This window comes from Columba livia, chromosome 5, assembly GCF_036013475.1.
Source record: "Columba livia isolate bColLiv1 breed racing homer chromosome 5, bColLiv1.pat.W.v2, whole genome shotgun sequence".
Classification (NCBI taxonomy): domain Eukaryota; kingdom Metazoa; phylum Chordata; class Aves; order Columbiformes; family Columbidae; genus Columba; species Columba livia.
Window position 1 is genome coordinate 61,166,163 of NC_088606.1, and position 18,582 is coordinate 61,184,744.

At 37.9% G+C, this 18,582-nt stretch overlaps 1 long non-coding RNA gene across 1 annotated transcript in view; it reads left to right on the forward strand.

Annotated features, from left to right (window-relative positions):
• Nucleotides 1-3,507: 3,507 nt before the first annotated feature.
• Nucleotides 3,508-18,582, forward strand: part of LOC135579701 (uncharacterized) — a 64,894-nt gene continuing 49,819 nt past the window's right edge. Inside the window, exons 1-2 of the long non-coding RNA XR_010473303.1 lie at nt 3,508-3,586; nt 7,021-7,067. This is a non-coding gene — a long non-coding RNA (uncharacterized LOC135579701). The remainder of the gene's footprint in view (nt 3,587-7,020; nt 7,068-18,582) is intronic.

Consider the following 18,582-nt stretch of genomic DNA (forward strand, 5'->3'; position numbering starts at 1 on the left):
ATAAGAAAGGCATGTTTAAACATCTACTGGGATGTTTGTGTATGTGCAAGGAACTGTCGGGTGTAATAGGAACAAACGTTTGTTACTTACATTTAACCTTTGGTTAACTAATAATGTTGTGAGTTGCAGTTCACAGGAGGAAGAAATGTTTGTTCCCAGCTGTGTAATACAGAAAAGCCTTGAGGGCTTTTGTGAAGTTCTCTGAATTATTTTTTCTCCTCTGTCCTGCTGGGAAATGTACAGAAATTGATACAAGACCCCGCTATCATTCATGTGGCAGCAGACTGGGAATGACTGCGAGAATGTCCGGGACATGCTTTATGTTTAGTGCTGACAATCTAAGCAAGACAAATATGATTTATGGGACAATAGTTCAGATGGGGAATGAATGGAGATGTCTTGGTGAAAATATCAGCATAAATAGGCTATGTGAAGGAAGTAGGTTTTAAGGAAGGATCTAGAGGAGATTTGGCATGTGGCAGATGGGAAGTTATTCAAACTATAAGAGGCAACATGGAAAAAGAAGTGAAGCTGAGTGGGAGAAAAATATGAAAGGAACAGTAGGATAAGTAAGGATACAACTAACCAAATACATCTTCATAGCCTGAAAAGGTGACTAATGAACTTCTGATGAATTCTGGTTTAACCCCACAGAAAATAATTAGTAACATTTCAGAAAATGTCATCAAGTCTTTTAAACTTGGATATTTCTCCTCAGTAAACCAAGAATTTACAGTATGAAAAAACTCAGAAATAATTGTTTTTATTACTGTAGCACTTTTATGCAAAATATTGTCCTTGTTCAGAAGACTTTATTGTCTGTGTGAACAAAGAATGGACAAAGGGAAATATTACCAAGACATTTGTATTACAGAAGAGAAAGACCTGCTAATATCAAGTAAACTGCCCAAGGACATGAAAGAAGCTAAAATGATGGTGAAACTGAGGCTCAGCGCTAGCTTCCTACAGCTAAAGATCATTCATATTCATTCCTGTTTTGAATAATGGACACAATATTCTCACACTGTACACTTTAGAAGTGTCCCAGATCACTTTTAAAGGCTAAATGTACCCTTGTGGACTGCTCCATTGCCAGGTCTATAAGAACCTTAATATAGTTTCACAAATTTCTCTACTAGATTTTTGTTCCGCTTCAACATCCTTTCCTTACCTTAAAAACTGTGTAGAGCTTTGCTTGTCCCTTCCTAACTACTATTGTCCCTAGTCCTTTTTCCTTGCCCTGTTTTGCTGGTGATACAACCATTGTAAAACCATTTGTTTGGTGCTTCCCCATTTAATTTTGCAGGGTGTGCCATACTGGTCACGAAGTGAGGAATCCTTTCCTTGAGCTGATCCCAGTTGTCCAGTCCTTCTCCTTTCCCAAGCTTTCCTTCTCCAACTTATCAACTGATAATCATAATTTGACCGAGATGTACACGAGTGGGAATGATATGTATGTAATGAAGAAAGAAAGTGAATATACATATATTTCACATACATATATATATTTTTTAAGAGATTAGTTACATGGTTACCACCCTTTATGTGGTTATTTCCTTTTCTTGAGGGAGAGCTAAAAACTCAATGTCAGAGGTAAAGAACATAAAGGAATGAATAAATCTAATGTCCATGTAGACAAAATTGGAGATGGAAACATAAAGAACATAAAAATTGAATTGTATCGCAACCCCAGAACACAGGCTGCCAGAATCACCAGCAGTGTCAGTGTGTCAGGATTTACATCCCACAGCAGCACACATTACATGCAGTAAGCATCGTGCTTCACTTTACCTTATTACTTAAAAAACTCAGTCAGAAATCTTCTGATTTGGGGTTAGTATAGCATAAAAATCTTTCTCTGCACTATTCTGAGAATGAACTTTAATCCATATCTTATCTTCTGCTTGAAAATGAACATCCTTTCTATTCTTATCATGTTTCTGCTTTTTTTGAATTTTTGAGCGTCAGCCATACTGCTCTTGGCAGTTACATGAAGCTGTTCATGCTCAGCTATTTGTTGTGCTGATTTACCTTTGAAATTCATCCCTCTTTTTATGATTACGCTCCAAAGGCCCTTTTAATAATCTGCCCAGGGTGAACACTTCCATGAAAGCTGGGCTAGCTCTGATACACTCTCTGCTTTCTCATTAGATTGTACAAATCATTCACTGTAATACAACATAGTTTATAGAGAAAAAAATCCCCAGATAACTGTGTACTACAGATCTGCTTCTTGTTGTTGATTAAACTGGTCTTGGATCAGCATGGCGACTATCTAACTTCTCACCATCTAGACTGGGTAAAATGAGGGTCTTTTCTCTCCATAGGTGTATGCGGGATGTCAGCATCATCGTGTGAACTGGATTCAACAAGCGGTCAGTATAACATACAGGGTACTGTGTAATCAAAGTGTGTCATGAATAGTTTGGTATGTGCTCATTTTATTTATCTATCAGTCTGTCATACTGATGATGAACGTATTTAGAACAAATTATCCATTAAAATAAAAGGGTGGTCCTTCAGGTTATAGCATTTCCCTGACATAAGGAGGTCAAATGCAAGGCTTAAAAAGACTTTCTCTTTCCTTAAAACACACACTCAAAGGTTAAGACCTTTTCTCTACCCCGGCCATTTCTCAGCCCTCTCTGGCAGTGCCTGTGCTCCCCCTCCCGCCTCAGGCACCAGGTCCGTACCCATGGGAGGCCATGGTTTTTCTGAAAAAGCATTGGGTCTTCCACACAAAAACAATGAGAAACAACCCGTGGATGATGGGGGAAACAGTGTCATGGGTGGAGGCACAACCACCACCCGGGAACACCCGGCTGGCCGAGCCCCTATGCCTGGCATTGTATCCTGAGGGGGTAAAATGTGATCTGGGGGCCTTGTCACCACCGCTGTCCCACCCTCAGGGGAAGGTGTGTGTTTGTGTTGGGTAGTGAGCACACAGAATCATTAGAAGAGAAAATAAATTCCAAAGGAAATGTCTTTTTTCTTAAAAAAAAAAAAAAGCTGGATAGATTTCCTTGCTTACTGGTATAAAAAGAGCAGTTCTTGGCAAGCTGGGCCCTGTCAAAGCTTTACTTGGAAGTTCCAACAGATACTTCGGTTAAAAACCCTTAAATCTTTCCTTTGGTTAACAACAACGTGTAGTAAGTAAAAAGAAAAAAAAAAAGGACAATGTGGATTTAAATGAGAAAAGGTTTTCTTCCAGATAAAAATCTTCATGTAACCTACAGAAGTAAAGAATACAGTTTATGTTCACTTTATTCTGAGGGAAGATTGTAACTAATTGGCCTATCTGTAGTGTTTTTTGGAGTGATTCCACTATAAATATGCTCTTTATAATTAAACTAACGGGCTGATTTATTGAACCTGCAGTTCAGATTCTGCTGCACTGAAGGGATTGTCTTGCATTTCTTTTAACGATGATCATGATCTCAGCTGGTGATATTTAACTTCAGCAGTTCTACAGAGATAAAAGTTGCTTCCAGGTATTGCAGAGTAATGGTTTTAAAGTTTGCCTCTGTTGGTGATCCTTTCAACTTATGAAACAGCTTATATAAAACTGAATGTAAGAATTAACAAGGTATGGGTTTTAAAAATTTATTTATTGTATCCTATTTGAGTGTAAAGCTTTAGTATTTTAGTAGCTTTCAAAATGCTAAAGGATGGATTGTTGTCTGTGGTGTAGTGAATAGTGCCATGAAATCAGTGAAGCTCTTTCAGGCTTCTGTGGAAGGATTCACACTGGCTTCTGTGGAATTTGGGTGGGGTTTTGCACATATGAGTTTCTTTTACAAAGTTATCTGAAAAGTAGAATAAGTATTAGTAAGTGTGGTTGCTGGATAGAGGATTTTTCTGTCTGCTATTCTATAGTTTCTTTCTCAGAGTTGTTATGAGGACTTAGATATCATAACAGTATAAATTCATTTGCAAAGTATATCTGTTACATAGAAAACAGTTATTATTTGAAGCTTTGGATTAGAAGTGATCTCTCTGGCTGTTTCACTGCTTCAAATCTGGTTGCTTATTTATTTACTTATTTATTTAAAGTTAGTCTGCATTTGGCACTTCAGTGTGGAAGGTTACCTCTTTTTTTTTCATGCTAATTATCTTTTTTTTGAAATGGTGTTTAGTTGTAGCAGCAGAGATTGCTGGTCAGAGATGGAAGGTGGTTGCGTTTGACATCTTGTGTTTCACAAATACAAAGCTAAAAGGATTCTGTGTTCTAAAGAGCAAACAGTCCTGGGTACCAGGGAAGGTGGTTTCCAGACAGCGAGTACAGGAAGTGCTGCAGCTGCACTAGTCTGGAAGAACATCACAGTGAACTGTGACAACGAGCTCGTGTTGAGGATCTCATTCCAGATTTCTGCAGGAGGATCGCTTTTGTCAGTAACACACCAAAAGTTCATTAAGGCAAATGACTTAAAAATTCCTTTCAGTATATTTCAATGTGCACTGCAACTCAGCAGGCCCCCCAGGGTGGAGAAAAAGCTGACGTTTAGTGTTTTCTTATAATACTTGAAATGAATCTAAATGCAGGGGCACATAGAGACTTACATGATACTCTCTGATGTCTTGTAATTCACTTGATTTGCAGCATTGCTGTATTACCAAAGTGAGATAATAATATGGAAGTTCTCTCTTCCCCACAAACACTTGGGCATTGGAACTGAGGGGAAAATAGCAACCAGATTGTAGCTGAAATTACTCTTTTTCTTTTTGCTTTTCAAGTAACAGCTGCAGACATCACATCAGGCGGCATGGTTGAATTGCCAAAGGTGTTTCAGAGCGTGTGTGTGGAGAGGGTGCTTTTGATGGAGCAAGCTTTCGGGTTTTTTGGTAGATGCTTGTTCGAGGGCATGTTAGAGTGTTTCTGAAGAGCAGCTGTCTCTGCAGGAGGCTGAGCAGCAGGTTCTGCAAATCTGCATCTGAACCTCCCCATGGTCACAAGGCTTGTTAACGTTACCCGACTGCTCCCCCTTGTGCTGGCTACCAGGGCTGGTGCTCATTCGTGTTCGTAGCCACAGTCTAGAGGTCTATGCTTTTTGGACTTTTTAAAGTCTTAATAGTTGATTCGTGCAGCATACATAGTTTATTTTCAACCCTGTTGCCTTTGGTAATTTCACATGGAGGGGATCATTAAGGAAATATACCTCAGGTTTTTTTGTAGTGGTATATTGTTCTCTGGACTTTGATTCTGTATACTTCAATTGATTTTTATATACACATACACATATATATGTACATACTTATTAAGATGAAGAGTGTATTGAAAAATATACTATTTTCAAAAATAGAGTAAAATGCTGCAGAGATGTGCACACCTGCCTTAGTGTCTGGCTCCTCACCAATGCTAAGTTAGCAGTTAAATGACCTTATGTATTCCTAGAGACCATGAATATTCTTGATGCGCTTTTACATGTTGAAAAGTTGGTACTGATATTGTTCAGGTATGAATTGATGGTGAAAAATTCCTTCTCGTATTTAAAGGGGTGTGTGCGTGGGGAAAACTAACCAATACAAACTACTAATTTTAGTACTGTAGACATTAGATGAATCTTCTCTATTTTCACAATATTTTATTGTAGTATCTTTTAGGAGACTGGATGTTTCTTAATACAGCATAAAATACTTCTTTTTATTTTACTGCAAATTATTGAGGTACACCAGATTTTCACAGCACATCTCACATATTAGGATTAAAATTGATTTGAACTTGGGTCCTCTAGTATTTGAGCTCACAAACATATGTTAGAATTAACAAATGTTTGTGAATGTGTCAGACCATTGTAATATATCTGAAACTGTGTTAATATTTAAAAAAACACTGATTATTTTGTTTTGTTGTTGTTATTTTTTAAGATGATTCTTGTTATACAGGAACAAGTTCCTGGTGATTGTGTCCTGTCTTTACATTTTTACTCTTAATAGGATACATGTGTATTATACTAAACCCCACATGCTCAGTTTCTAAGTAGTTTTATGAAAGTTAGCAGATTTTTATTTAAAGCTGCAGCATTTTATTTAGACAAACAGCTTTTAAACACAAATATTTTTCCAGCATAAATTGTGCTGATGTTTGATTATGTTCCTGCAGTTCTAAAAATTATTATTTAATATAGTAGATATTCACAGAACTGCTGATTTCTGATTAAAACTAATAAAATGTACGACCAGTATTTCTGCCCCCCTAAAATGAAAACACCAAACAAAACCCCAAATCGCACCAGTTATTTGGAAAGACCCTTATTCTTGCAATCAGACGTAGTTACAGCATCTTGCAGAAAATAGAGAGGGGGAGGCATATAAATGCAAAAAGACTAAACCCCAGTGACAGCGTCATAAAAGGGAACATGTTTTTGAAAGTGTAGGAAAAGTTTTCAAAGTAATACAGCTTATCAAACACTTCTCAACTTATAATTAGTTAAAACCAAGGAGAAATTATTAATTAAATAAATATTAGAGACTCTAAATGTTCTTTAGTTGAGACTATCATAATGTGTTCACTCAGCAGGGTGTTGCTGGCTGTTTCATGTTGGTTAACATGAGTAGTTCACCGAATCACAGAATGTTAGGGATTGGAAGGGACCTCGAAAGCTCATCCAGTCCAATCCCCCTGCCGGAGCAGGAACACCCAGATGAGGTTACACAGGAAGGTGTCTGGGTGGTTTTGAATGTGTTCAGAGGAGACTCCACAACCCCCCTGGGCAGCCTGGGCCAGTGTCTGTCACCCTCAATGAGAAGAAGTTTCTTCTGAAATTTAAGTGGAACCTTTTGTGTTCCAGCCATATGAAAGAGTGAAGGAGAAGGCACAGTCATTTGCTGCAGGTGCACAGGAACCTTTGCATAGGAACATTCTGTAAACCACAGCAGATATTCATTAAACAGTGTGCTCTGCCATCTGATGGTGTGTGGTTAACAGTTTGCTCACAGCTAAAGTAATCTAGGAGATGAAAAATAGTATTTTCTAAATGCTTTCAATAAATTAATGCAATAGATTTTTTTTTTTTTTTTAAGGTAAAGGAGTACATCCATTTGGTGTCTTTACTGCTGGAAAAATAATGGTGAGTTGGAGTTTTTATGTTAACTTGGTAAAAGATCCTCTGAAAGTCAAACACAATTAACTTTAACGAAGTAGCTTTGATGGCAGGGAAGAGACAGCTGATACTGCACTTCCCTAACAATAAACCAAGCTGACAGATGAAAACAAACATGTGCGCAATAACATATAGCATTTCAGAGAATGGAGCCAGAAACTCACGTAGGCTGATGTGATCTTTGCTTTGTTTTAAAGCCTGTTACTACTCTTCAAATGGTAACTTCTGAAAATAACTACAAAATAATTCTGCTTTTATGACAAATTTATATCATAATACTGAAGTAGGCAAGAAGCAAACGGCAATATGTGCCTCATATTTTGTTGGGCTGTAATTTTTGGAAGTTGGTTTTGAAATCTAAGATAATTTTGCTTAAAATTATACACGACGGCTCATAACTTAATCAGAAGAAGCAGTCTGTTCTTCTGTTGTGATGACGTACTTATTAATTCCTCTCCATATTGTCCTCTCTTTTCCTGATCTTGCTGTCTCTCTGCACTCGGCTCTGGACATACTAGAGCTGTTTTTCATCATTTTTACACGAGAACCATTTTATTTTTCAGTCGTGTCTTTATACTGAGGACAAACAGACATAGTGCACTTGCTAATATAAATAATACTAAGAAAGAAGGAGGAAAATGTTATTTTTTGCTACTAATTGTTACTTGCTTAGTGTAACTTATCTCAGTCACAGCAAAGTGTGTGTTATTCAGATCCCAGGAGCAAAAAGTCCTTAGTAAAGTACACAGCAGTAGTAATTTTCTGCATAGTTCCATAATTGAATGCTTGCCTGTTTTTTGGTAAAGTTATGATGTATTAAAAAAACTTTTACAGCCAAGGCTGAATTTGAACCATGCTGTATCATGTCTCATTGGCAGTAATGCCATGGCAGGAGTGTGTTTCCATTCAAATTCCCACTTTTAAAAATTAATAGTGAAGTAGTTATTCAGGAAAAAACAGTGTGTTAAGATCAACATTTTTTTAAAAAAGCTTTAAATTTTAGAGCCCAAGCTGGTTTAGGATTTGTGATGTATCCTAGAAGATAGAAAATGTGTATTGAATCAATGCTCTAATCACGTCTGTGTAGTATAGTAATTTTTAGACAAGATTTCAACTGTAGGGTTGATGTCAGCCCCTATTTTCATTTTCATGTTTCTTGTGAGCTGCTTTTCAGACTTTATCTTTTTCATCCAGACCTCACAGCAGGTTTTCTTGGGCTTTACCTTCCCTATGGAGATGTGTGCTTTTAAACCAAGAAGGCAGAGCAGTTTGTTGTTTATGTGAAGCATCAACACGTGCAAAAAGCCGAAGTCGCTTTTACTGATAGCGTTACCATGTGTTGTAAGAGCATGGTTCTTTGGGCAGGTGAACTCATGGCTTTGGTTCCCCTGAAGGCAGGTGTGACGCTGTAAATAACTCAACTGATACAGCAAGAGGTGCACCAGCAAACTCAGTGAAGTGGTACAACCTGCCTGCTGAGGGTATTGCCGTTCTGCTATTAGGAACAGGGTGGTTTTGGTGAGTCTGGTGGTGCCACACCAGAGTGGGGTTTGTCTGTCTGTGGCTGGAGATGCTCAGATGAAAACCCCAGTGCCTGAGGTGCAGCAGCTGCCCAAATACCTGGTGCTTTTCACCTGTTATTTTGCACTGGGAGAAAACATTTTTAGAAGGTGCTTGAGCTGCGAGCAGAAGCTGCAGCAGCGGTGTTAACAGTTGACTCTGACCAGTATTTTTTATCAGCCCCTGACTTCTGATTAGATTTTTGGTGCTTGCATGTAGCTTCTGAATACATGCATTGCTCTCCTGCCCTACACAGTTCATTTTTTATTTTTTAAACTTAGCAAAGCCTTGTTCTGTTATTGACTGTTTTTCATAATTAAATTGCCTTGGATTATCTTGGAGCACAAAATATTAAAGTGGAATACCAGATTTACTATCATAGAGTACAGAAAATAGTCCAACCTCAGCCTTTTCTTTAACCCCAAGTCATTGTGTTAAAAATAAACTGATAAACTTGGCCTCAAAGGATTAATGCAGGGAAAAATCCTATATTCTCATTTTGTTTCCCTGCTGTTATCAGGCCGATTCTTTTCCTGAGTCATTCTGTGTTTCCTTTTCCAGGATGCTTTGTATTCAGTATCTTCAGATGTTGGTTGAATCAGTGTCAGATTTCCTGAAATAGAGAATTTAACCTGTACATGTTACACATTTCTCTGAGTTCCTGATTTACAGTTATCTCATGGTAATCCTATTTCCCTCACAGCCTTTTAGTTTTCACGTAGTAGCTGAAATGATGTGTATGTAAGATTTCTGGTCTGCTGTTTAACCTTATTTTGGCATGTGAGTTTTGCACATACGAAGAAGTGATTTTAGTTTGATGTATGCTGAATATAAACGCCGTTTGAGATGGCACAAGAGCTGTGCCCTCTTGTGTTCGCTTGGAAAAGCAACCAAAGAGTAAGAAAATAAAGCAAACCTACTGAAGCATCCTCTATCTCAGATCCCTGCAAGGGTCTTAGACTATGGGAACACTGGATTCTAGGAATGCAGAATTTGATGATTTCTCTTCTTCCCTGTCCTGGGCAGTGCAAGTTAGATCACATTCCTTTAGTTTTAAAGTAAAAGGAGGCAAAGTGTAAGCATGAAAGAGTAGAGTGCAAAAATAAGCAAGAAGAACAAAAACATACAAAACCCTTATTGGCTAAATTTCCCACCCCAAAATAGTAACATCCAGCAAGAAGTTTTGCAAACTAAACCTACCTAATGTTCTGTTGTCTTTTTTTTTTTTTTTTTTTTGGAAGGTGATACGGTATGATTTGTGGTTGACCAGTGAAAAATATTTGATGTTATGAAAGCATTCTGCCAAGTAAACCCTTATTGTAAGTGAACAAAATGGATATCAACTCAAAATGCAAGTTCAGCTTGTTTTCAGTGGTGCTGTAGATAGTTTTAACTTGTCCCTATTAGGCTAATAATCTGTAACATGATAACTGTAACTCGATTGTTTTCACATTCATCAAAATTCCAGTTTAGTTTATTCACATTTGTAGTGGAACACACTTATATATAGATTTTGCCCATGCATTTTAAAATAATTTTGAATTGCTGCACCTACTGTGCACCTCCTTCTGTGTTTTTAGGTTACTTTCTTGTAGAGAATGGCAATATATGTAAGTCATGTTGTAGGGTGACCTTTCGCATGGAGAATAGAATTTGGTTTGCATTAAGTATCATAATTTTTGAAACACTGTTTTTGTGTTTTGTGAGCATGAAATTTTTCACTTGTGGTTTTTGGCAGAATTATGATTACAGGGGTGGGGTGTGTGGATCTTGTGACATTGCTGGATATCTATACAACAGTGACATTTTTATATGTAATACTTATAATAACTCAGTAAGGACTTTATTGTAGAACTGTTCTTGCCTTTCTAGTTTGTGGTACTGGGGGAGGGAATAAGTCTGGAAAAGAAACAGGGGTTTGCTTCATTGGGACTATGATCTGTAAAACTGGGGTGGCTTACACATGGTTTTAGGTGTCATTAGAAATCAGAAACAGCCAATTTGGCTAAGTCTTTGTGTACCTTTTGCCAAGTCTAATCTGAGTTTCTTGTCAGCCTGACTAATTTTGGAGGCTTTCTTTTGCAGGAAATTGCATTGTTACTCTCCTTGTAGGGACTTGGACCCAGATAGAGAATGTGCGTATGAAATGAGATCATTTGCTGGCTTGGAATGAATATTGTTTCATAGCTTAAGTTGGTACTTTGGTAAAAACTGAGATGTAGGTGTTAAAAAGAACAGATAAATATTGAAGTCTGAGTGAATTGTCAAATACTATGGAGGTTAAGATTTTAGCTTCAGGAGGAGTGAGGCTTGTGAAGTAAACACATAGAGCTTTTAGATACTTTTTTTTAAAAAAAGTAAAATAAATAAATACCTGAGAGGTTCAAAAAATCACGTTCAGATCCGTAACGTGTATCTTTGAACGATCAGTTATGCTCCCAATGGGAAAAATGTTTTCATGTAAACACTGTTTAATGTATAATAATCCTTGTTCAAGTGTAAGAATAGAAACACAGATGTACTAAATCAGATAATTCACTTTACTAAAGATATCAAAGATAAATTAAGTAGCTGCAGCAGGAAAATAAGAGTTTAACAGGGTTACCCCTTTTTCTCATCTTGGCTGGTGTAACATATATAGCCAGGTCAAAACAAAGCTGTTTACTGTGTTTATTTTCTTCAGTTTTGGGACAGCTTTGTATTTTATTAAAGCAAGTCCAGCTCTGAGAAAATAACTCTGTTTAGCAGAATATTGTGTAGACAAAATTGCTACAGATGATACTTGTGGATCACAGATGCTGTAACAAAGCCACCAAAAAACCCCAATACTTGAGGTCATTGGTGGAAATGTCCACTGTGGTTTAATACTAAGGATATGCTGAGGATGAATTGGTTGTGATCTTTGCTTTTGTCTCTGAAAACAAAAGGTAGTTTGAGGTGTTTGTGTCCTACCAAAGCCTGGAAACAACAAGGTTTTGTAAACATGAGGTAGGAGTAAGGCTTTGTTTCAGCTCTATGTGTAACCATTGGACTGAAATTAAGTGCTAAGGACTGCTCTGGGTTATCTGTTGATATCACAAGTTTATTTCAGTTTATTCAGTTTGTTTTGTGGAATATTGCCTTGGAGACTGAAGTGATGACAGGCCTCAGTTTAGCATTGCAGTTATTGATATGTGAGCCATCCACAAGCCGTATCTCATCTGAGAGTGCAGGACTTGCCACCAGCTCATGGTGTGGGAGGACACTCTCCTACAATTCTCAGGGACAAGTTTTCCAGCCGAGGAAGACTGGTCCACATAGATCAGTATGTTTGTGTCCACTCCTCTTAAAGCTTAGTATTTTCTCTGGTGACATGGGCTTACATATAAGGCAAGATTTTGCAGCTCACTGTGATTTTTTTTTTGCCCTTTGGAAGGGTTGGCCTTTGGTTGTCTCGATGTGCGGGATCCAGTGTGGTCACTTCCCAGGGTGATTGTGCCACCTGGCCTGCTCTTGCCTATGTTCCCCACCTCAGCTGCTGTTCTTATGCTCTTGCTTGAGCTGTTCAAGTCCTGCAATCAAACAACAGATGGCTATGGTACCTGCCAGAGTGGATGGTGAGCTGGTCACCCTTACTGCCAAGAGGTTTGACTGAGATTGTTAAAGTTTCTTTAAGGCAAGGCAGTTGAATTGTTGTCAACACATATCCAGAGAAAGATGGGATAGGAGTGCCACATGGTATGAGTGTGGAATTGGGGCAGTCAGAGAGAAACTGTCATTTTCTGTATAATTCTGCTTTTGTTTCTTTGGTTGTTCCAACGCATATTAGCTTTGGATAAGGTTATTATTTCTCCAGGTATCCAACATAACCTTTGAGTTACACAGTTATAGTTAAAATGGTCATATAACCCTTTGCTGTGATCTTCCTGATCCTGTAGATTACAGCATTGGGTGAGTATCTAAAACTTCTGAGTCTGATGCTCAAAAGACAAAAATGTTGCTGTGGAGTCCCAGAACAGATGTTCAGTTCCTGTGTTTCTGATGAAGAGCTGTTAGGCTGTAAAATGAAAATCACTGACTCTAGGGTAAGTTAATATTGTCGAGGTCATACTGTGTGATTTGAAATGTGGCGAAGTTGCAAGACCTTGAGGAAAGATACATTGAGAACGCATGCTGAGGGATGCCATTGTATAGTGCATATTTTCACGGCCAGAGGAGCTTTTGTCAAGTTTAGGAATGGTTGAAATGAACCCCTTACCACCTGAAAAAAAGTATTCTGAAAAATCACTTTTGATTGCCTATGGAGTATATCTGGTTAGTCAATTTGAGTATAACTGACTGTTGCTCTGTTGCTAAAGTAGACCGGAAAGAAATAGTCTTGCTTATGAAATATTATCAAAGATATGGGAAAACACTTTGGTAGTTTGAAGCTGGACTAAGTGACCCAGGAGTCTATATATCCTTAAACAATGTGTATGCTTTGTGTATATAGATCATTTTAGAACTGATGCTCAACATTGTTATACGGTTTCAATGGAAAGCCCTAGGGTCCTTTGAATCTTTATGCTCTGAAATAACTTGTTCTGTTCTTTAGAACTGAGGGCTGGTTTGTTTCCCTTTTTTTCAGGGAGAAAATTGTATAGTATAACATTTTTTTCTCTTAGTTTTGAGGCTTTCTTAGTATTGTGGCATATGCTCAATCTGTTCAGAGTTCTTAGTGGCAGCAGAATATTCTACTCTGGTAACTTCTGAATCAGCATCAATTATGACTGGCTTTCTTTGTTGGTGACACAGATGTGATGCCTTAGAGTAAATAGGAAAAAAGTACAAGAAGGAGATTAAGTGGGATCATGCACATCTCCTGGTTGCCCAAGAGAACAAAACTGTGATCTTGAAAACTCCAGCACATGTGCTGCTTAATTCAAGCTATGTCTAGACTGCACACTGCATTTGATTTTTGAAGTTCTGTACATATTAGAATTGCATATTTCTGCATGCCCCAAACTGTTCCCCTCTTTACTAGTCTGGTGCATTTAGGGCTGGATCCCAGGGCTCTAGGTGGAGGTGTGCTCTGGGAGGTTCTGCTGAGTGGTTTGGTGAGTGGTTTGCTCTCCACAACGTACAGAGATCAATACCACTGTCTTTTGAAACACAACTGAAGGAGATGGAAAACAACTTTTTATATCAGTCTTACTAGCTGAGCCAGAGCCCTAAAAGTAGGAGACCCAGCTTCAGTTTCCCCTGCAGCTTGGCAGCAGCGTAAGGTTCTAGACCAAACTTTCGGGTGTGTTTGCAAGGTCAGTGCTTTAGTACATAACATTTAGACATATCTTTTATGGCATCTAATTGTAATTCTGCTCCCAGTGTGGCACTAGTTTATCCTCTTATTTCATATGTAGGTCTGTAAGAAATCAAAACATGTACATTGGTGTCAGCAGCAGTTTTCTTTTTGCCTGCATACCCAGATTTGATTTATGATCTTGATGTTGTCAGCATCTGACTCTAATTAACTGGATAAATGAAGCTGAGATCTTGACTGAATTAGCAGTTGAAGAATGCATCTTACCAGAAGCAGATGGAGAGAGAAAACAGTGTGTTTAGTTTATGGCCATTCCCCTGGTTTATGGCCGTTTCCTATTTTTAAGGGGAAAAAGTTCTGCCAAATCAATTCTTGTCAAATGCTAATTAAATTATAGTGATGATTAATCCTGATGTAAATACATTATTTCTGTGTTTAGGAGACTTATAAATAGTTTGAAGACTTAAGAGCTGCTGTGAATGTGTACTTAATCTGGAGTGCATTTGGGAGAGAGAAAATGCCAATTAGATAATTCAGTGACAGTTTATACAGTTTAATTTATCCTTTGTAAATAATGTTTGTTGTTATTAGCCTCTGTTATAGATAGAACTCGGCTAAATCTTTCTGTCAGTAAAAAAATTCCTTATAGTGACATTTATATTGTCTCTTTAATGTCTTTTTTTTTACTAGAAATCTTACAGTTCTACAAAAAAGCAAGTGTTGTCATTTCTAGGCTGTGGAAAAAGAAAGTGAAGCAGGAAGGTGCTCCCTAGGGTCACTGAACAGGCTGAGAAGAAAAAGCCATGTCTGCTGGCAAGCTCCATCCAGGGCCACATGTTCTGGGGAAGGAAGGTCCTTCCATGGCACTTTCTACTGTATATGTTAAGAAAGCCAAGCAAGGACTCTTAGTGGTTGCGTTACCCTGTGTATAGTCTGACTCTTCACTTTGATTAGTATGTGAATAACATGGTGAAAAAAACTACTGTGTGAAAATACTGAATTTTTAATTAAAAACCAAAACAAAACCCACAAAAAACAACCACCATCCCAAGCCTTGCTATCAAATATTCTATCTGCCGCAAGGACAGATCAGCTCCTCACTCGGTACTGGTGAAAAGTCTTCCTTAAAGAGGCAGCACGTCTAAGGGAAGAGCTGTTAACGCTGTTTCTATGCTGCACAACTTGTTTTTTTCCAGCCAGCAGCTCTGGTCACCAGTCAGTGCTCCTCAGGAATGCGTTTGGAGGCAACCTTCAGGGAAAGCTCCATTTGGGTTCCAGATTGATGAGGTAAAGCAACAGACCTTAGCATTTCCTTAGTCCATCACAATGGCGCCTGCAACACCTCAGTTCACCGTTGTGCTGGCAGATGTATAAAACAAAGTTGGAGGTTAATTTATTGGTAGTGGAGAAGAGAGATCTCTGCTCCTTCATCTACAATATTCTATGAATTATATGCTTAGGCAAGGTGAAATGCTGGATTTTTCTATGCACTGTAATTTATGATGCATTTGCTGATAAGAAAGATTTCCCAGTTTTCAGTCGTACACAGTATATCTACAAGCTAGAAATAAACATTTTTTTTTTTGCTTTTGTTGGCAGGTTCAGATTTATTTGGAAATGAAACATAACGTTATACACCACGAGTATCTGTAACATTTTGAAAGAAAGCTTTCTGTTTCATGTCACAATAAAAAGAAATGGTTTGATGTTAAAAGGAGAGTTGTTTCTAATAAACAAAAACCCCTTGCAGTGGACTATTGCATCTCCCATAGCATGGAGACAGTATGTGTGTGAAGGTGACAGTCAGTGCAGGGAACATAAGTGTTCTGTTATGCATTTGCATCAATTATACAGGGAAAAACAGTGTGTCATGGTGGGAGCGTTCTGTGGAGGCCACCAGTGTTTTCCTTGGTGAAAGGGTAATTATTTTGCTGTTAGTTCTTCATTTATTAATAGTCAGCACCAAATGTTAGGGTAAAGGATTAGTCCAAACACAGCGACAGATCAGCTGTGTGGAAGATGTAGTGATTTTTGCTGCTGATAAGAAAAGCTATTAGTGTAAAGATAAAGGTCAGTTTGGAATCTGAACAGAGTGGCATTTAAGAAAAAATGAAAAGTGAAATGAAATCTTTGTACTGGTATAACCTGGTACAACTCTACAGAGGTAACTGAAACATTTTTTGTTGTATTATGAAAGAAACAGTCAAGAGCCTGATCCAATTTACATTTAAATCAAAAGAATCAGACTTTGAGAACTTGGACTGGGTCTTGAAAGTCAGCCCTAAGTATATGTGCTCAGACTAAAGTAGATATTACTAAAAAATACACATTCAATCCTTTATTGTGTTTATACTGTTCCTCTTTCTTCAGAGAGAAACTAGTCAAATTTATTTGTTGTTTGTTTTCCTAATAGCAGTGTTTACTTTTTAATATGAAATTGCAGGCATTTTGCTTTAAAAACCAACAACACAAACCCCAGTGTTTTTGTGACTGGAATTCCTTGCACCAATACTGAATTCCTTAACTTGTTGTGGATGCTGTATGTTTTTGTGAGTAGCACTTATTGGTTCCCATCAGCTTTTCAAAAGTGAGATCTGATTAGTGGCCATTTTGAAGGGGGATGTAAAGGCTTAAAATATGTATTTGTCTTTGATATATTATGTGTGAAAAATCAGATGGACTGCTTTCTTCAGTTGATGTGCCTCAAAAAGTTGATGGGAATCCAAATGCTCTTAATTTTGTGTGAAAGTTAAACGTGCCTGTGTAAAGCACACCAGATTGTGTTGAAGTTTGTCTAGAAGGACAGGAGGTTCATTGTCTTCTTGCAGGGGTGGTATTTAAAAGCTGGGATTGCTCCTGCTTGCATTTGAACCAAGAGTGCTCCAATGATGCAGCTTTTTCTGCTAGAGAAAATCTGTGTTTTATGAACTGGCTTTGACTTCACAGATAAAGAAAACCTAAAAAATTTGTTGCACATTTGGCCAAATATCTGTAGCATTAGTTGTAGATGACTTGCCTGCTGTATAGCTGTATGTGATATGGCATTCACACCTGATATGTAGAGAGGACACAGCTCCTTAAAGTCTTTGCATGTAGAAACAGCAAGTGTGTTGTTGTGGGCTTTTTTTTGTGTGTTGTTGTGGGGTTTTTCTTGGATGCTTTTGAACTTGAACATCTATAGAAGTCATTGAATAGAATACAGAGTGAATTACTTGCCTGGTTAACTTCCTGGGCTGAACTGATGCTTTCATCACATTGTATTAGGAATAACTTGGAGAGAACTTACATCCAAAATGGAATAAACAAAGCTTTCTTCTAAAAGGCTTGAAGGGACACCCTCATGCTAAGAGTATAGTTATTCGCTATACTGTTCTCCTGAAGAATATCTCAACTTGTTGCTTGCTTTTCTCTCTTGGGATCTGCGTCCATAAGTTAAAATCACAGCCTTGGCTGGTAGTTGGTATAAAATAATTTATTTACTGTGTTGCATAAACCTGACAAAAGCAAACTTTTTTTTTTGAGATATTTGCCTTTGTGTAGAGTTCAGGAATCTCTTCTTCATGTACTGTGTGGTTTTTTAGTTGTTGTTAGTGACACATTTATTATTAAGGAGAGAGGCTATATGGGAGATAGCAGGAGAGGAAGTGAAAGATATATAGAAATACATTATTTGATTTCTAAAACCATGAAATTACTTCCTTGACTAATGAAGAATGTAATGAAATGCATTAAGAAACTGTTCCCTCTCCTTGTCTCCTTCAGGCCTGTGGAAGAGAATTGAAGGGGTTTTGCCCTCTTGTAAACACTCGGAGACAACTGCCAGGGCAGGGAGGGTCGTTCCGCACAGACACTGCCGAATAATGGGGCGAGGGGACAGGTCAGAGGAGATGGGATCAGCTGTCTGGGAGGAGGGCGGCACAGAACCAGGAATCCTGTGGTCAACTACTAAGTTTAAACATAGTTCAGTAAGTGCAACTGAAGCACACTTAAAGTAATTCATCTTGTTCATAGATTCAATGGCTTTGTTTACAATAGCTCTGCAAAACAGGCCTTCTTAGGAAACTGGAGTTGTATTGTAAGTATGATTTTTAGATATTCTACATTTCTTAATTTTGAAGAATTTTATTTTGAAACATCCAAATGCTATGTAGTAGGGTAGGAAAAGAAAATAAAATCAGTATTTTCTGATGATGTTGCATTCTGCAGAAGCAGAAAAAATTGTCTTTAGCAAGAAAGACAGTATCTCAAACAACTCATCTCTTTTCCATCAATTCAGATGGGGAAAAAGGTGATTTGTTTGAGATACTGCCTTTCTTACTACAGGCTTTTTTTTTCTTTCCAAATCTTCCTTTGTTTAAAATTTTCAGTGTTAGTTTTTTTTTTTCTTTCTTTTTAAATTGTATTATTTAAATTCCGAAACTGTCTAATAAGTGCTCAGCATGTCTCAGTGCTTGAGGTTCGGTCAAGCTTAGCCATTTGCAAAGTCTGCCAATGAAAAAACCACAGGAGGTTGGCAAAGCTATTGACAATGCCTTTTGCAAGTGCTTGAGCACAGTAATAATAAACTGGGCATTGCCCTTCATTCTGTCTGATTGGAAAAATCACTTGTGAATTTACATGAAACAACAAACCAGCTGCTGTGGA